We start from the raw sequence: 19996 nt of genomic DNA on the forward strand, positions 1-19996 counted from the left end.
ACATGGATGGAGTTGTTGGTTGTCAAAGTTGATGGTTGTTGTCAATCAAACAATCAAAATGGTTCTGTAGGTCAAGATGCATTTTTCTTATGATCTGTTATAAGTTGACACAATGACTCTACAGTAATGTAAGTGTTCAGAGAGGTCAATTTCTTAACAATGAAATGACAACCATATTTCAGTTGTCCTTATCTTAATTTCATAGGCTCAACATTCTTGTCTGTCAATGGTAAAACTTGTATTATCTAATTAAATTGAGTTTTACTTAAAAGTAATCCAAAAGTAACTGAAAGTAACTTGTAGTTACTTTTTAAATGGAGTAATCGGGATTACGTTACTGACTACATTTTTTTAGCAAGTAACTTGTAACTGTAGGGGATTCCTTTTTAAAAGTAACCCTCCCAACCCTGTGTGTGTCTTATAGCATCATATAGCATCATTTAAATGCTTAATTTGTAGTTTCAATGTGCAAATTAAACTTTTTTTCAATACTGGTACTCTTATTTTGAAGAGATCGTCCACCGGAAGCCTTAATTCACTCGCACTCGAACCAGCGCCGCCGCTCCGACCTTTGACCCCCGACGTCCACCATCTTGAATGGAACGTTCCAGATCTCAAAGTCGTACTCGTGGATGCCCTTGGTGGGTTTACGGGCAAGCAGGATATCCTGTTGACTGGGGATGTAGTTCTGTGGACAATAACATGAACTACATTAATGGTAGGTTTAAGGGGCCAACAGGATATCCTGTTGACTGGGGATGTAGTTCTGTGGACAATAACATGAACTACATTAATCGTGGGTTTAAGGGGCCAGCAGGATATCCTGTTGACTGGGGATGTAGTTCTATGGACAATAATATGACAGTGTTAACTGGGAAATGTAGTTCTACTAGTGAGGGACGTGACACACAGGCAGACAATAATATGACAGTGAATGCAGTTCTACAATCTCACATTATGATATACTGTGAGCTTGTAGATCTGCTAACTGATCAAATATATACTTGTCCTGTATATATTTTCTATTTCATGATGGATTAGGTCTTAGTTCAGTGATGACTGTTACAGTTACTGTACACGTGATGTTAATTACAAGGTCCACTCTAGACTATAATCAGTTGTTGTAATAAACTCACTGGATCACCAAGTTTATCTACATTGTCCAAGAAATACTTCACTGACTCGCCCTGCAGAGAGAGAGAGAAAGAGACAGAGAGAGAGAAAGAGACAGAGAGAGAGAGAGGAGTGCATCCTCATGTCAATCATGGGTGATTCATCTTCACACACTGTAACAAACATACATTTCTGACATAGTTTACGTGACAATAAGTTGTAGCAAACATCCCGTCCTGTTAGAGAGGCTCTGGTCCTGACAGACGGCCTCGTCGTACTTATAGGAGGTTAAACCATTCTGGGCGGGAACCCCTTTTGGTGTTAGCATTATGTTGTGCTTTAGGTATTGAAAATAGCAGATCTACAAGCTACGAGCTTGTAGGTCTGCTATTTTTGAAAAATCTAAGAACGACTGACAGAAACATAGCTTTTTCAGAAAACTGTCAGGATGTAGAAGACATTTATAGAATCTGATCTCAGGTCAGAATGGGTTAAGCAGGAACGTTTAATTAGTATAGCAAAAGAAAACAACCCACTTTGAGTCTTTGACGGCCCAAACATCCACACAGAACAACAATCCTCTCCGATTGGATTAACCCATTTTGGGCGGGAACATGAGTGCACATGAGTGACGTCATAGACTGGTCACATGGGGTCTGGTTTAGTTGACTCAATGTTTTCTGTCCTGTGGTTTCCCTTGCATCCTCCAAAGAGGATGATACGATCTCCCACCATGCAACAGCACATACCATACATTGGACCTGGTCCTTTCCCTTTGGGCTCAACCTTCTTCCAGGAGAAGGTCTCTGGGTTGAATTTCCAAAGATTATTGAAGGTCTTATTCTGGTTGTCATCCAATTGGCAGCCACCAAATATGTACAGCTCTCCATTGTAGGTAAAGGCTGAATGACGGTGGCGTCTTTCTGGAAGAGGCTGTGCAGAAGGCGTGCTCATCCAGAAGTCGGTCTCTGTGTCAAACACTCTGATGGTGTTGAGGTACCGACCCCCCAGCCGTTGAGGTACCGACTCCCCCAGCCCCCAAATACAAACAACTTTGTCCCAATGATGGTAGCAGAGTGAAGGTCTGTAGCAGTTCCTCTGGTGATAATTGAAGACCAGACCATTGTGCTGGTGTCCAACTTGTACATTTCATTAGTGAGCTTGTTGTATCCTCCATAGATAAACATGTCCTTCCCCGACACACAGGCTGAGTGGCCCCACCCTACAGTAACACTACAGCATGCAGAGGAGAAGTCATAACAGAACCATCTAAACACTACAGCATGCAGTCATAACAGAACCATCTAAACACTATACAGCATGCAGAGGAGAAGTCATAACAGAACCATCTAAACACTACAGCATGCAGTCATAACAGAACCATCTAAACACTATACAGCATGCAGAGGAGAAGTCATAACAGAACCATCTAGGGACTTCTTACTTGCTAGTGGTTTTTGATGTGTCGCCGCTGGGGTCAGTTTGGAAGGTGGCGGTTCCGCTGGGGTCAGTTTGGAAGGTGGAGGTTCCAGGCCGTCATCAGAGGAGTCTTTTGGGTGGAGGGTGGGGGTGGGGGGTGCTGCCTTGGCCTTGCAGTGGGGCAGGTGGGTTTTCAGCCACTTGAAGGGCTTCCCACAGAACGGACACACCTCTGCAAAACAGAAACAGAAAACAATGTCAAAACTCTCCCTCCTAAACTTGAGTTATGACTAAAGTTTCCCTCATGAAACTTGAGTCGTAATATTAAGACCAGTGGCCTGAGACCAGATTCTAACGCACAGAAGAATGGTGGTTCTTTAACGCATTCTGACCTGAGATCAGATTCTAAAAATGTCTTATAAATCCTGACAGTTTTCAAATAATATTGGCGCGCTATTAGACCTAGAATGCCTGTGATCATTTAATTATACTTTGTAAATTTTCATGTATCACAGGCATAGATGGCTTGCACCGGGTCCTGGTAGAACTTTAACATATGCGGCATAAATGTGATAAATGCTCCGTTTGTACTCACCCATTAAATAATTCCAAAGACGTGGTGTAAGAAAAACAAGTCCCTAGATGGTTCTGTTATGACTTCTCCTCTGCATGCTGTAGTGTTTAGATGGTTCTGTTATGACTGCATGCTGTAGTGTTTAGATGGTTCTGTTATGACTTCTCCTCTGCATGCTGTATAGTGTTTAGATGGTTCTGTTATGACTGCATGCTGTAGTGTTTAGATGGTTCTGTTATGACTTCTCCTCTGCATGCTGTAGTGTTTAGATGGTTCTGTTATGACTTCTCCTCTGCATGTTGTAGTGTTTAGATGGTTCTGTTATGACTTCTCCTCTGCATGCTGTAGTATTTAGATGGTTCTGTTATGACTTCTCCTCTGCATGCTGTAGTGTTTAGATGGTTCTGTTATGACTTCTCCTCTGCATGCTGTAGTGTTTAGATGGTTGCGAACGCACTGAGCACTAACTATGAGACCCACCAGATCATGTCTGTGTCTGTCCCGCTGTGACACCACCCGCCCGCCACCAGAGGGCGCAGCTGTAGCACACACACACACACACACACACACACACACACACACACACACACACACACAGTAGAAAACTTAAAAAAATTACTAACTAAAAAGAAAAAAAAGTACGTAATTTATTCTAATTGTTGTTATTGCAATTTACGAGCTGCGTTCGCTTCCCGCGTTTGCGCGTCTTACTTGTTCTGTTATGACTTCTCCTCTGCATGTTGTAGTGTTTAGATGGTTCTGTTATGACTTCTCCTCTGCATGTTGTAGTGTTTAGATGGTTCTGTTATGACTTCTCCTCTGCATGTTGTATTGTTTAGATGGTTCTGTTATGACTTCTCCTCTGCATGTTGTAGTGTTTAGATGGTTCTGTTATGACTGCATGCTGTAGTGTTTAGATGGTTCTGTTATGACTTCTCCTCTGCATGTTGTAGTGTTTAGATGGTTCTGTTATGACTTCTCCTCTGCATGTTGTAGTGTTTAGATGGTTCTGTTATGACTTCTCCTCTGCATGTTGTATTGTTTAGATGGTTCTGTTATGACTTCTCCTCTGCATGTTGTAGTGTTTAGATGGTTCTGTTATGACTGCATGCTGTAGTGTTTAGATGGTTCTGTTATGACTTCTCCTCTGCATGTTGTAGTGTTTAGATGGTTTTGTTATGACTTCTCCTCTGCATGCTGTAGTATTTAGATGGTTCTGTTATGACTTATCCTCTGCATGTTGTAGTTGCGAACGCAGTGAGCCACTTACTATGACAGCAAGGGCTGAATGTCTGTGTGTGTGTGTGTCTGTGTCTGTCCCGCTGTTACACCACCCGCCCGCCACCAGAGGGCGCAGCTGTAGCACACACACACACACACACACACACACACACACACACACACACACACACAGGGCGCAGCTGTAGCACACACACACACACACACACACACACAAGCTGCGTTCGCTTCCCGCGTTTGCGCGTCTTACTTGTGTTTAGATGGTTCTGTTATGACTTCTCCTCTGCATGTTGTAGTGTTTAGATGGTTCTGTTATGACTGCATGTTGTAGTGTTTAGATGGTTCTGTTATGACTGCATGTTGTAGTGTTTAGATGGTTCTGTTATGACTTCTCCTCTGCATGTTGTAGTGTTTAGATGGTTCTGTTATGACTTCTCCTCTGCATGTTGTAGTGTTTAGATGGTTCTGTTATGACTTCTCCTCTGCATGCTGTAGTGTTTAGATGGTTCTGTTATGACTTCTCCTCTGCATGTTGTAGTGTTTAGATGGTTCTGTTATGACTTCTCCTCTGCATGCTGTAGTATTTAGATGGTTCTGTTATGACTTCTCCTCTGCATGCTGTAGTATTTAGATGGTTCTGTTATGACTTATCCTCTGCATGCTGTAGAGTTTAGATGGTTCTGTTATGACTTCTCCTCTGCATGTTGTAGTGTTTAGATGGTTCTGTTATGACTTCTCCTCTGCATGTTGTAGTGTTTAGATGGTTCTGTTATGACTTCTCCTCTGCATGTTGTAGTGTTTAGATGGTTCTGTTATGACTTCTCCTCTGCATGTTGTAGTGTTTAGATGGTTCTGTTATGACTTCTCCTCTGCATGTTGTAGTGTTTAGATGGTTCTGTTATGACTTCTCCTCTGCATGTTGTAGTGTTTAGATGGTTCTGTTATGACTTCTCCTCTGCATGTTGTAGACTACACACATACCTGATGACCTGACGAAGACGTGACCGATACATCCACACGTCCCTGTTGCCACACACACACACACACACACACACACACACACACACACACACACACACACACACACACACACACACACACACACACACACACACACCGTTTGTCAGTCAGTAGCTAAAGAGTGACGGGTCACGCCCCGAAAATAGCTGATCTACAAGCTCTCAACGCATCGCAGTGCGATGCGTTGAGAGATTGTAGATCAGCTATTTTCTTGTGGATAACAAACATTAAATTCCATAGACTTGGTTGGCAAAAACAATCATAACTGCCCTAAACAAACAACTCATTATTGGTTCTTAAAACCATTTTATTGCCAGAATAAAGGGTGCAGATGAGAACTGCTGTGCAAATTGGTGTTGTTTAGGCGTGCATGGTAACAGTTTGTGTTGCGTGTGATTTCACACCAGGATATATAAGATGATGACTTGTGTTGATACTGACTGTTCACGCCGAGAAAGAGAGAGACTGGGAAACACAGAGTGAGACAGACAGACAGGGTTATGTTGCGTTGGACCATTTCCAAAGCAGGAGGACCAACGCGACGCTATCATGCTGCTGTAGCAGTGAGGAACAAACTGTATTCCTTTGGAGCTGACAACATGGACAACATGGACAACATGGAACTGATGGATGTCCATGTCTTCAACACAATGTCTTTATTCTGGGAGAAGTTACCTCCAGTGAGTCCTGGAAGAGGAGACGGTCACCTTGAGGTTCCATCCAGGTGCTTCGGACACACATCTGTGCTGGTAGAAGATACAGTCTACATCTGGGGAGGCTGCTGTGTCGGGGAATGCTACAATGAGCTTTATGCATTTGATGTGGACGCCCACATGTGGTTGAAACTCAGCAGGGTTTCTGGAGCTGTTCCAGAGGCGAGGATGGGCCACTCAGCCTGTGTGTCGGGGAAGGACATGTTTATCTATGGAGGTATCCACACGGTCACTAATGAAATGTACAAGTTGGACACCAGCACAATGGTCTGGTCTTCAATTATCACCGGAGGAACTACTACATGCCATCACTCTGCTACCATCATTGGGACAAAGTTGTTTGTATTTGGGGGCTTGGGGAGTCTGTACCTCAACGGCTGGGGGTATCAGTACCTCAACACCATCAGAGTGTTTGACACAGAGACCGACTTCTGGATGAGCACGCCTTCTGCACAGCCTCGTCGTCCACAAAGACGCTACCGTCATTCAGCCTTTACCTACAATGGAGAGCTGTACATATTTGGTGGCTGCCAAATGGCAACCACCAAATATGTGGCGGATGACAAGCAGAATAAGACCTTCAATAATCTTTGGAAATTCAACCCAGAGACCTTCTCCTGGAAGAAGGTTGAGCCCAAAGGGAAAGGACCAGGTCCAATGTATGGTATGTGCTGTTGCATGGTGGGAGATCGTATCATCCTCTTTGGAGGATGCAAGGGAAACCACAGGATTTCTGATGAGCTGTATATCTTAGACTTGAGTCCTTCTCTTAAGACTTTATGTAAACTAGCAGTTATTCAGTACGGTCTGGACCAATCAGAACTCCCACACGACATCAGGTGGGAACTGTGTGTGGGAACCAACTGTGTGCTCACTGCCAACAAGGTCACTAAAAGAAGGAAAAACAGAAAACATTGAGTCAACTAAACCAGACCCCATGTGACCAGTCTATGACGTCACTCATGTGCACTCATGTTCCCGCCCAAAATGGGTTAATCCAATCGGAGAGGAATGTTGTTCTGTGTGGATGTTTGGGCCGTCAAAGACTCAAAGTGGGGTTTTTTTTTTTGCTATCACTCTTAACCCTTGTAGTTTGAAGTACAGTACTGTATAACCCTGCAGTACATTGCTACATTTCTTTATTACAGTAAAGTACTTTAGTTTGCATTGCATTCTGGGTAGTTTTGACTAGGCGGGAATATTTTACATTGGTACTGTAACAGGTTGTAAGGTGAATGTATGCTGAATGTAACCTGCCATAGCAAAAATACAGCACTGGTGTAAATGACGAGTTAGCCCCGCCCTCCTGCCTGCACACAGCCATACACATCACAGAAGACATGCACAGACCACACCCACCACCTCACAGCAACTTCCTTGAAGAAGAGAATGACATGGCTGCTCCATGGGCTTTTGGATATTAATCTGTAAGTTTAATTGTTTACTTTATTCGTTTTTAGGACTGTATGCTCTAGTGAAGTATTGGAGATAGAGTGTTAGACACAGCTAGAAAAATCGTTTTTGTGTGTGGTGAACTGAGAAAGCGAGAATTTCTGTGAGGCTTCACCAAACGATTTGTTTGATATTTGCTTAGCCCAAACATTTAGATTTTTTTTTGATGAAGAAAAAGAAACCCCGCAACCTAGGAGCCGAAGACCCTACAAGCACACAAGCTAAAGGGACAATGAAGACGCATACTGAAAACCATTTGGAGAGGGTGCGTCGGAATCTTCTATCTCCTAGGCAACCTACCAACATGGCAACCTGGAACATCAGGACCATGTTCACAGCAGGAAAGACGTCAGTCATCGCAGACGAGATGAGGAGATACAGGGTTTCTATCCTCGGCTTGTGTGAAACCAGATGGCTCCAGACAGGAGAAGTCAAATTGGCTAGTGGCGAGTCCATACTCTACTCTGGACACGCCGATGAAAAAGCACCACACACGGAAGGAGTGGCATTTATGCTCTCCAAAGAAGCACAGAAGGCCCTCATCAGCTGGGAGCCCATCAACTCAAGGATCATCACTGCAAGATTCCAAACCTCCCATAAAAGAATCAACCTACAAATCATACAGTGCTATGCACCCACCAACAATACAGATGAGGAAATAAAGGACATTTTCTACAATCAGCTACAACAGATACTTCAGACAAGAAAGGAAAAAGACCTCCTCCTTCTCATGGGCGACATGAATGCCAAGGTGGGAAATGACAACAATGGATACGAACTGGCTATGGGAAAGCAAGGACTTGGCATCATGAATGAAAACGGGGAGAGATTTGCAGACGTATGTGCAGACTACAACCTGGTCATAGGAGGGACCGTTTTCCCCCATAAACCCATCCATCAAGCCACCTGGATATCACCTGACCACACTACCGAAAACCAAATCGACCACATATGTATAAACAGAAAGTTCAGACACTCTCTCCTGGATGTACGAGTGAAGAGGGGGGCAGATGCTGCGTCAGACCACCACCTACTGACTGCAAAACTCCAACTCAAGCTGAAGCGCTGTATCAACCCCTCAGACAGCAGAACAAAATTCAACATCCAGCTCTTCCAGGACATAGGAACAACTGAACTGTATCAGACCACCCTACAGAACAGGTTTCAAGCCCTACAAGAACTCCAACAACCAGTTGAAGAACACTGGAACAGCCTGAAGAACATATGGAAGGAGACATGTCAGGAAGTAGTGGGGAAAAAGAAAACAAACCACAAACCCTGGTTGTCAACAGAAACACTGAGAAGAGTAGAAGAAAGGAGGGCAAAAAAGGACACTTTAAACAAATGCAAAACCCGAGCAAAAAAGGCAGCAGCCCACAAAGATTACGAGATAGCAAACAAGGAGGTAAAGAAAAGTGCTAAATGTGACAAACAGAACTACATCGAGGCTCTGGCAAAAGAAGCGGAGGAAGCAGCGGGGAAAAACAACCTCAAGGAGCTATACATGACCACAAAGAAACTAGCTGGAAAGTTTAGGCAGACAAATTCCCAAGTCCGGGATAAACAGGGACGAGTCCTTACTACTAAGGAGGAACAACAGCAAAGATGGACAGAGCATTTTAGGGAACTGCTCAACAGACCACCCCCTGCCCAAGTGATAGAAATACCACCAGCAGCACACCTACTCGACATCAACTGTACCCCCCCAACAAGAACTGAGGTAAAGAAGGCCATTAGGGCACTACGACATGGCAAGGCAACAGGGCCAGACGACATCCCCGCGGAGGCCCTACAGGCGGATCTTGAAACCTCAACCACCATGCTACACCAGCTAATTAAAAAAATATGGGAAGAGGAAAGCATACCAGCAGACTGGAAGGGCGGTCTTATCGCCATTATTCCTAAAAAAGGAGACCTCAGGGATTGCAACAACTACCGAGGGATCATGCTGCTATCAACACCAGGCAAAGTGCTCAATCGCATTATCCTAGAGAGACTGCGAAAGGGGGTTGATGACGAACTGAGAGAAAACCAAGCTGGTTTTAGGAGCGGAAGATCATGCAGTGACCAAATTGCTACCCTCAGGATCATAATAGAACAATCCATAGAGTGGAACACACCTACCTATGTCAATTTCATCGACTTTGAAAAGGCATTCGACAGTGTAGACCGGAAGCTGCTGTGGGACCTAATGACACACTACGGAATCCCCCCAAAATTAATAACCATCATTAAGAACACATATCAGGACATGCAATGCCAAGTGCTCCACCAGGGACATGCACAAGAATCTTTCACAGTGCTCACTGGGGTGAAACAGGGCTGCCTGCTTTCCCCTTTCCTTTTCCTCCTGTGCATCGACTGGACCATGAAACAAACAACCCACAATAAAAAGACCGGCATCCAATGGAGTCTCACAGAACACCTGGAAGACCTCGACTTCGCGGATGACATTGCACTACTCTCACACACCCACAAACAGATGCAAGAGAAATGCCAACTCCTGGAAACAACAGCAGCCGGATTGGGGCTTAAAATAAACGGACCAAAAACCAAAATAATACGGATAAACAACAAAAGCACAAATCCAATAAACATGGGAGGCCAGACACTGGAAGAGGTCGACAAATTCACATATCTGGGAAGTGTGATAGCAGTGGACGGTGGGACAGAGGAAGATGTGAAGTCACGAATAGGGAAAGCAAGAGCAACATTCAACATTTTAAATAAGATCTGGAAAACCAAAAACATCTCACTCAACACAAAACTCAAAATCTTCAACTCCAATGTCAAATCCGTACTTCTGTACGGATCAGAAACCTGGAGGACCACCAACTACATCACCAATAAACTGCAAACATTCATCAACCACTGCCTAAGACGCATCCTCAGGATCTTCTGGCCAAACCGCATCAACAACATCAACCTATGGGAACGCACCAAACAAGAAACAATAGAGATACAGCTGATAAGGAGAAAGTGGAGCTGGATTGGTCACACACTAAGAAAAAACAACACAGCAATAACTAAACAGGCACTAACATGGAACCCACAAGGAAAACGGAGCAGAGGGAGACCCAAAAACACCTGGAGAAGGAGCACGGAGCTAGATGTCAAGCAGAAGGGACTGACGTGGAAACAGCTGGAGAGGATGGCGCAAGACAGACGAGGGTGGAAAAGACTCATCAATGGCCTATGTTCCGAAAGGAATTCAAAGGCCTAAGTAAAGTAAGTAAGTAAAACATTTAGATTCTCGTAGAGGTTTTTTTTCGATTCTGGCGAATCTCTCTACGAGAGTCTAAAAGATAACCCCGCCCCTAACGTCGAAGAAGGAACGTTTGTGCCTCAAAATCACTCTTACCTTGTACAAATGCAAAATCTAAGCTGCTTTAAATGTTGCCCCACTTGTTTGTGAGGTGTTCGGAATCAGATTAAACACAGCACATGCTTATTTTTCAATAAAAAAGGTATTTTAATCCACTCTGTTTCTGAATCCTCCATTGTAAATGCGGTAAACGGCGCAACAGAATATTGCCCGCGCCCCTAGCGGCCAGGGTTCTCTTGCGCATTTACAATGGAGAGAAAAGCAAGATGGCCGCCAGATTCCGAGACAGAGTTGATTAAAATACCTTTTTTATTGAAAAATAAGCATGTGCATGTTAGGGGCGGGGTTATATTTTAGACTCTCGTAGAGAGATTCGTCAGAATCGAAAAAAACCTCTACGAGAATCTAAATGTTTGGGCTAATATTTGCTCATGCTGCTAGTGTTAAAACACATTGATTGCTACAGTGTTCAATTTTCTCAGGCTTGGTGGTGCTGAGCGATTAACATTGGACTTCTGAACTTTTTCGGGGCCCACAGCGAGGGGCCTCTTATAGCGAGAATCACACCGCATAAATCAAAAGAAAGCCCAACTTGTCCACTTCAATTACATTTTTTTTTTAAATGATTTTACCATCTTCCATTCTGGAGATATTGACCTTTTTCTAACACCTGCTTTTGCCTGCACGCTGCTCGCTTGAAAAAACAGCAGAGATATGGAAGGTTGAAGTTGACAGACATTTCAGTTCAGTTTTTCTTTTTTTTTTTCAGTTCAACAGACCGATATAAAAATGAGCACAAATACTATCCTATACATACCATACACTGAATGAAAGCCGTGAATGTCTACTTTTAGGAGGAAAACAGTACACATTGTACACATATACAGTTTGACAGTAATTGGTCATTGAATTCAGCTTGTGCCCACCAGAGATAACTAAGACTAAGACATGGACCTGAACTGCTCAATATTCACAAAATAAGGCCTATAGCGACATATACATACTATATACCGTATGAAACATAAGACTCTCTGCTTTCATAAGAAAAATACTTCTACTGTAATAATAATAAAAACTAGAACTGCACTCTTTCGAGTGCATACTTGCTTGTTGCACACTAGTAGGCCATAAATGGCCAACTAGTGCGCAAGCAGAGCGCGCAAGTCCTTTTGACCGCTGTAAACTGTCAAATCTCAGTATCTCTGTGAAGGAACGTTTGAAATGTATAATTTTTAGATGTAACTATTTGCTACCTATACCTACTTTATGCATATAAACACCTAGTATTATAAGTATGATTCAAGTTTCTATCTATATAAGTTTGGGTGAAGAGCTAGTCATACATATACACACCACGTGCTGTCAAACCCCAAATTGGCCTAATTGGCATCAATCATTGGTGTCGACCAACTGATCATGAGTCAGCACCTGGTGACAATCACTGATTGGGGCGAGGCACTGAAAACAGGAAGTGTTTGTTCAGTATGAGAGCAGCAGCAGTGGAGAACACTGCATGGAGAGAAGCAGAACAACTGAAAGAACTGAAAGACTAACTGCAAACATTGAAGCTGGGAAGACCGAAACCTGAAGCCATCAAGGGGAATGCCACTGGTTTTCAACCTAATACAACTGTACTTACCTGTACCACTACCAATTTACCAAAGTAAAAACAAACAAAAGAGGAAAGAAGTTGTCTTTTTGAGTTGACCACAGTTCCCCCTGTCGGCTAAGCCGTTTTTCAAGTTTGGGCATAAAGGTTTCTGGAAAAAATCCCGAATAACTTGACAGTTGAAAACCAACAGCGTGCCAGCTTGTTGATGAAAAATAACTCATCAGTCCAGCAACAGGACAAGAAGATAAAATGCTTCAGAAAGTCCAGCAGAGGGAGCTGATGAAAGGGTCACAAACAACAGAAGCACCTGTGGAAAAAGTTCAACTTCCAAAATCAACAAACAACCTGAAAAGGAAAGACATCTCACTGATCAAAATGGCTAACTACCTCACCAGGAAAGACACTTTATATGAGTCAGAGCTCAGAGAAGAATATACAAAGTTATCTGCTGATGCACGGAGGGTCATTGAAATTAATGATGATTTCAAGACTGGCCTACATGGCAGTGGGGAGTGTTGGCTGGGAGGAGGAGTAGGACTAAGGCCCTATACGTCCTCTCTGGGGGGGATACTACCTGTCAGTGGTCAGTGTTGGCTGATGAATGAATATCAACATCCTAATATGACCCCCCCAGTCAAAAAACACTTTGTTTGAAATAGACACTCATGCTTTCCAAGGTGTGATTTGGGGTCCTAAGGATGAATACAAAATGAATATCAACATCTTAAAACCAAAATGTTGAATTGTGGGTTTGAGGGGGTAACTATACCTGTCAGTGGGGAGTGTTGGCTGAAGAATGAATATCAACATCCTGATACATCCTAATACAAATTATGACAGGCAATTCCTGCTGTCAAAATATGACCCCCCAGTCAAAAAACACTTTGTTTGAAATAGACACTCATAATTTCCAAGGCGTGATAATAATCATTGCTATTTTGTGTGTTTATTCATTAAAAAGGGGTCTATCCGGCTCTTCAATAAACAGAAAATACATTTTCAGGTAGGTTGCACATTTTCAACTAACCAGGAGAGAGAACCAAATCAGCTGTTATATTGTTCCAGTTCCAATGTTGTCTGCTAATTTCTTTGATTTGTTGTGCACACTGTTGCCTCTCCATGAGCCTTTTGACATACATGGAGCACTTATTTGCCATTTTTCACTATTTTGAAAATAAATTTAAAATAATTCAACTAGCCTACATCATAGCTGTGTCACATGTTGTAAGCTTGTAGATTGATTATTTTAAAAGGTGTTTCAAAATAGTAAAAATTGCAAATAAGGGATAAGAAATTAGAAATTAGGGATAGGGATAACAATAATCCGTGCCTTTTCTGGTTTTAACCTCTTAGCAGACTTTAATCTGTACCTTCCTCAGACTATACCCTTTCTGCAAATAATTTCAATCAATCAAAACATCATCCTGTCTAGTGTAGAACACAATAAGCGTAGCAAGCTAACCCTCAGCATCAAGCAGCCACAGGCAACGTAATGTCACCACTCACCATAGGGCCTTTCTTGGCCCCACCCCTCTCTCATTTGTTTATATTGTGTTAAGGATCCAAGATGGCCCCAGCACCAGGAGAGGGTGGTGGGGTGGAGGCTTAAGGCCTATTCAGTCTGGTCCTCTAGTTTTATATCCATGTGAAAGTCCATGTGATAGTTCTGGCACAAAACGTGTATTTAGTCAATTATCTCCACTTTTTCAAGAGATGCACACTGTAAAAAAATAAATACCAAAAACAATTCCACTGTAGCCTATATGTTCCTTGTACACACTTCTGTAGCTCCTGTGGGAACGATCTATTTGACAGTATTTGTGCTGTACTCCATGTGCCCTGTCTGACTGCGATGCCTAGGGACACAAGTCGACCACAACTTGCACAAACTGCCTTGATTTCAACATAACATGGTACTGTCAATGTTGGCTCTTTCTTATTCATTTTAATTTCTTCCTCCTTTAATACCAATCATGCCACTACTTTTTTTTTTTCTTTTCATTTCTATTTTTGTAAATAGATAATTTATTTTTGTCTTTGTTCCTCACTCTAGCCTTGGTGCAATTTTTGATGCAATAAAATACAAAGCAATTGTGCTACTTGAAATATATATCAGCATGTGTGTGTGTGTGTGTGTGTGTGTGTGTGTGTAATATATAAGATTTTTATTATCTCGAGAAAAATGGCTTCTATGATAGCATGGTAACTTCGTTTCGCAGTCCCGTCCCCTCCTGAGGACCAGAAGTGAATTCCCCGTTCATTTCCCTCAGACTTTTCAAAAAGTATTTACCGGTGTGTGTGTGTGTGTGTGTGTATATATATATAAAGATGTTTACACCGCAGACAAAGCCAACTCAAGTTGTGACAAATCCTGACAGTAAACACAATGTTTTGGGCAGATCAAATCATTTGTAAGAAGAAAAATCACACCCGTGTGATTTTTGCTTTGACCTGTCACTCCACCTTCCGTGTAGGAACAGAGTGCATTTTGGAATGGATTGGACCCAAACACATGAATGCGCTGCCGTTGGCTATCATTGCACACGTTCAGGTGCGTTCATGTATGAACTGTTGTGCTCTCTTGTCGTTCGTTTATTCAGTGCACTCTGTGCGTTGTCGTTCGAAAACCCAGTGCGTTGCGCACCGTGTGTGCCGAGTGCCCGCACTGAGCGACCCTACCCTGAAGCTGGGGTTGTCCGGTGTCGGTGGTGTGAATGCGTCACAGCTGTGGTCATTCGTAAATAAGGCACACTGTGACGTCACCGCCCACCACACTCAACAAACTGACCACATTCCCGGTGCGCATTTCCGAACGCACCCTAAAGGCTCATACATAGTCTGGAATTACGGTGGTTAGGTGACCACCGAACTACAACATGACGTCACGAGCTGCGGTGAAGAGCAAACCACCGCCACCGCTCCAGCCCTTCTCTCTGTTTTTACTCACCACCACTCCGGTGGTCAGCTCACCACTGGAGTGGTGGTCACCTCATCACCGAAAATCCAGACTATGAATAGGCCTTAAGCCTCCACCCCACCACCCCCTCCTGGTGCTGGGGCCATCTTGGATCCTTAACACAATATAAACAAATGAGAGAGGGGTGGGGCCAAGAAAGGCCCTATGGTGAGTGGTGACATTACGTTGCCTGTGGCTGCTTGATGCTGAGGGTTACCTTGCTACGCTTATTGTGTTCTACACTAGACAGGATGATGGTTTTGATTGATTGAAATTATTTGCAGAAAGGGTACAGTCTGAGGAAGGTACAGGTTAAAGTCTGCTAAGAGGTTAAAACCAGAAAAGGCACGGATTATTGTTATCCCTATCCCTAATTTCTAATTTCTTATCCCTTATTTGCAATTTTTACTATTTTGAAACACCTTTTAAAATAACCAATCTACAAGCTTACAACATGTGACACAGCTATGATGTAGGCTAGTTGAATTATTTTAAATTTATTTTCAAAATAGTGAAAAATGGCAAATAAGTGCTCCATGTACGTCAAAAGGCTCATGGAGAGGCAACATCCAATCAAGCCTGAGTGAATGGCAGCTTGTTTACTTAGGTAGACAGCACTGCAGAATGGATGGAATGCGGAAGTGCTCATTCTATCTCAATGGGATAGTTCCAGCCGCAGGAGAAATGTTTGGAACTATAGCCCATAGAGATCAAAGTGTGTCGCTACTCTCCTACTCGACACTCTGGTAGGCAGACACTCACTTCCTCATGGTTCAGATCCTCACAAAACTTTCTACCTGTAACCTCTCCTACTCCGAAACCTTCCTGCACAACCAATTCTCCAATCTCCACTTGTGTGCGTAAGTTGCAAACCTTTGAGATTTGATCCTAACCTGAATATTTGTTGGAATATTGGATCATCTAGCCACTGTTTGTTCTCCCCTACAGCGGGGCTGTGGGGGTGAACAAGCACATTGAAAAGACATTTGTGCCACCTTATTATGAACTCCATTAATGATTGAGATCTTGAAAACTTGAAGCGATTCACAACTTTTTAGCTCTGTGGGCCAAAGCACACAGTGCTGTAATATATCATAGCGGCTATGACATAGTCATAGCCTATACGGTTGTATATACGGACTGGACTTAATGATAAAACACAGTGAGGTTTCAACACAACCAGGAGATTTTAGAGTACGTTGTGCTTCACAATGTTGACAAACTTGGGATATCCGTGGATATCCACGGATAAGGTGGATTTTTGAAAATGACTCAAATCATGAAGGCAGTGTGCAATTTACGTGGAATCTTTTTCGGTTTTATGTCTAAGCTAAGCTTGTTCAGTAATATAACAGGGAGACCTGTCTCTCCAGCTCTTTAGAAAATGCATTTTCAGGTGGGTATACTGTATCCAATCAGCAGAGAACCCCCTTACAGTAAACATGATAAACAATTGAAGGTGGACGATATGCAGCAGAGAACATTGAAACTGGATTGGAACTCAAATGGAAGCTGATGAGTACAGATTGGATGCAATTGGTGACACACGTCTGTTCAGTAACACTTCACTTGAGATGGCAAATTCATACACACACTAATTAAAGCTTTATTAAATGTCAGACTGACTGTGATATCCAACACCTCCATCTGCTGGTCATATTGCAGCTAGCAAACAGTTGACTGTCCACAAACCATATTTTTGTGCGCGCGTGTGTGTTATTTGAAAGGTGACTGTTATGTTGGAAAACCCGAAACATCACTGAGGATACGTCCCAGGTGCATCCAATCTAGCCCAAACATTTAGATTCTCGTAAAAACCCTATACGAGAAATGTTTGGGCTACATCCAATCCATGCGATGTATCTTATAGTTATATTAAGATCTCGACCGGTCGAGATATTCTGTTCTATGGCCATTACAGGGCTCCGTATAAGGGCTTAGTATTTTTAATGGCTTTTGTTGACTATAGTCGTCGATTCTCGCGTGGATAATAACAAACTCATGTGGGCGCAACGAAAATATTATTTGAGTATGCTTTTCAACAAAAGAGCATTAATACGAATCCACTGCAGTTTTGGTATATAAACCACTCCCTTAACCCATACTTAGCCTATGAATTGAATAATATTGACGATATGCACTAGTTTTAGACATGGGCGGAGCTTGAGGGGGTTCAGGGGGTGCACTGCACCCCCTGGCAAAAAAATAAATAAAAAAAAAATGTTTTTTTTTTTTGTTTTTTTTTAAACTTACCTTCTGACTGTAGTTTGTAATCATCTCTCTTATCATGATATGATGACTCGCTATATGGCTGTAGTGCATGTGTGTGAGCTGCTGTACTACCTAAATAACTCATTTTTAGGGGTTAGGGCATTGTAAAAACGCTAAAATAATAAAATAAAGGTCAAAAAAATCGCGCGCGCACGCTTTGCGTGCGCAAAGCGTGGGCGCAGCCCAGTCACGTGACCACTTCACTTCCTTCTAAGGAAGTGAAGTGGTCACGTGACTGGGCTGCGCCATGACACTTTCATGGACACTTTCATGGGAGCCAAACTACACCCGGAAGTTCGGCAGAATGCATTGGAGTCAATGAGAGCTCAGTGACCAGCTCATGAACAAACATTATTTATGAATGACTGAGACCTTTTGTAAAGTGATCGCTTCTGGAGAATAGAATAATATATATAACACGTTATTTTAGGCTGTCTTATGTGCATACTACTTAATGTGATTTATTTTTTCAAAGAGCAGAGAGCAGCCCAGGCAGAAAACTTACTATGTGCTCTTCTATAAATACCTCAATAAAAATAAATAGTTATTAAGTCGAAAAACAACCACTCGGAAAAAACGTGTGATATGTGTCTTCTTTCATATTCCTGAACCAATTATATGACAAAGCTCGCAATCGTTCATGTATAATGTTTGTTATGAGCTGGTCTAGCCGGCTCCATTCACTGCCATGTATTCATTGCACTACCGGTGTGAGTTTGGCTCCCATGAAAGTGTCCATGAAAGTGTCATGGCGCAGCCCAGTCACGTGACCACTTCACTTCCTTCTAAGAGCTTCCTTGCTCAGAGTTTCCTTGAGCATTACGCGGAAGTGGGGATTGAACCCGGGGCTCGACCAATGTGCAACCCACCGTGCCAATAGGGCTGAGCCCGATTGGCAGGCTGTTGCGGGCTGGGTCTTGGCTGGGGGCTACACATGCAAGGCACCAACCCGCTCATTAGGAGCAATTAGGGGTTCACACACACACACACACACACACACACACACACACACACACACACCCACCCACCCACACACACACACACACACACACACACACACACACACACACACACACACCTCTTCTCTGGAGTGTATATTATATACACTCCAGTGTCTATTTCGTCGACTAAAACTATGACGAAAGAATGTTGGTCGACATTTTTTTCACTGACCAAAACTAAATAAAAACTAAGCTATATGATGACTAAAACTAAGACTAAATACATAGAGGGTATGCAAGTGATATCATCATACCCGGAAGTCATGCGGGAACGCCTGCTGTGTGGCACAAAAAAACTACTTTCTGGCCTTGACAGCCTGAGCCCATACATCCAAACAGAAAAGTCCTATCGGATTGCATTAAACAACCTTAAACTCACTTTGCCACTCGGCAAAAGTGTAGGTGTAGGACTCAGGTGCAGAACGAACCAGGCACAGGCAGAGGAGTGAATTCAAGTGGTTTTAATACTCAAAGAGCACACTGAAACACTGTGTGTGTGTGTGTGTGTGTGTGTGTGTGTGTGTGTGTGTGTGTGTGTGTGTGTGTGTGTGCGCGCGCGTGCATGTGTGCGTGTGTGTGTGTGCTAGCCATCTCAGAGACAAATGCTCCACTTTATTATTGACAGCGTTAGTCACTTTGCAGATTTATATTATTACATTCAGTGGTGTAAAGTAACCAAGTACTAAGTACAGTACTTGAGTAAATGTGAGAGAGTGTACAAATGGAACCACATGGACCCTTAGGCTACGAGTCCATTTGGTCCCATGTGTACACTCTCAGAGTTATGAGGGGGTCCTATTTTGGTCCTATTGATAAAACATCATGATGGTGTGTAAAAACTAATATATGCGCCATGGACACATCTGTCCGTGACCCCTGACCCCTGTACGAACACCACGGCCATCTTGCCATCAGAGTTTGGAAGTGCTCGTTTTCAGTAAAGCAGCGTCCTGCTGCCTCCTGCATGCATTAAGTGCAGATTCAAATCAGGTGGTACGCCGGGCAGTTGAGTGATGTCTAACGAGCACTTCCAAACTGCAACACTTAGAAACGCGCACCTGCAAGGAAAGAAAGTAGCTCGTAACCTGTCTACGGTGGATTTTTATGAAACAAACACTTTGCAGATAGAAAGAGGAAAATTCAAGCTTTTCGTACAGCTGCACTGTTGGTGAGTTTGACGTTGTTTAATACAATCAGATAGGACTTCTTCTCTTTGGATGTATAGGCTGTCAATGGGAAATTGCACCTATAGTTACCACCCTGCCATTAACATATATTATGGCAAGATGACAATGGCAATT

Source organism: Protomyctophum parallelum, assembly GCF_964188405.1.
Source record: "Protomyctophum parallelum genome assembly, chromosome: 21".
Lineage (NCBI taxonomy): Eukaryota > Metazoa > Chordata > Actinopteri > Myctophiformes > Myctophidae > Protomyctophum > Protomyctophum parallelum.